Source organism: Amphimedon queenslandica, unplaced genomic scaffold, assembly GCF_000090795.2.
Source record: "Amphimedon queenslandica unplaced genomic scaffold, v1.1 AMPQUscaffold_8521_Cont19535, whole genome shotgun sequence".
In the NCBI taxonomy this organism is placed as follows: Eukaryota; Metazoa; Porifera; class Demospongiae; order Haplosclerida; family Niphatidae; genus Amphimedon; species Amphimedon queenslandica.
This window is the reverse complement of record NW_003551202.1, coordinates 1-764: the sequence shown is the minus strand read 5'-3', so window position 1 is coordinate 764 and position 764 is coordinate 1. Positions and strand designations below refer to the sequence as shown.

General features: G+C 37.8%; 1 long non-coding RNA gene across 1 annotated transcript; it reads right to left on the bottom strand.

Moving 5' to 3' along the window:
- Window positions 1–472: 472 nt before the first annotated feature.
- Window positions 473–690, bottom strand: LOC109591286 (uncharacterized). Its single transcript, XR_002189747.1, has 2 exons — window positions 578–690; window positions 473–523 (listed from the first exon to the last, which is right to left on the bottom strand). It is a non-coding gene; the product is annotated as an uncharacterized LOC109591286 (long non-coding RNA).
- Between the last annotated feature and the right edge of the window lie 74 nt (window positions 691–764).

The following is a 764-nucleotide window of genomic DNA, read 5'->3' as shown; positions in this document are numbered from 1 at the left end:
TAATGTGTGGAATGAGAAAGAGTGGGAACAGTGTGCAAAAGGAGCTACATACCTACAAGTGATAACTGGGTTGTTGATCTTTGGAACTATGTGAGCTGCGATGCAAACCTGAAGCAAAATTATATCTGTTTGCTCTATAAGAAATACCATCATTGATACATTGGTAGTAGGAGGAACTGTCAGGACTATTCTTGGCAAAGTGACTGCTGGAATTGAAGCAAGTGCTAATATTGGTACTGCGGAATCAGTTCAGTAAGTGGAGCTGTACCTGGAGTGATGGTTGTAGGAGTTTTGCAGCTATGGAAATGGGAGCTGGAGTTGCAAGTGTAGTGAAGGGCAAGAAGTCCATTTCAAAAACTTTTAAATTAAAAGTTTAAATTCAAAAAACTTTTAAACCTAAACTTGTATTTAATACTTGGATGTTTTCGTTAATAATAATAATAATGTGCTACAAGTTAAAACATTTTAAGTCTTTTTTCCATTACTGCACGTCCATTGACCAGCACAGGAGAATCAGACGGATCTATAAATAGACACAACATGACATCACATTACATCATATTATGACATCACTCACTGTCTAACAACTCTTCAACAGAAATGGTCTCATCTTGACCCAGCAATGTCTCCAGTGCAATCATACTGCTCTCTAATGGAGGAATACGCTGAATCTGAAGGAGAGAGAGAGAGAAAGAAAAAGAGAGGGAGGGATAGAGAGAGAGAGAGAATGAGTAAAGTAAATGAAGAACACCATAAATCAGGTG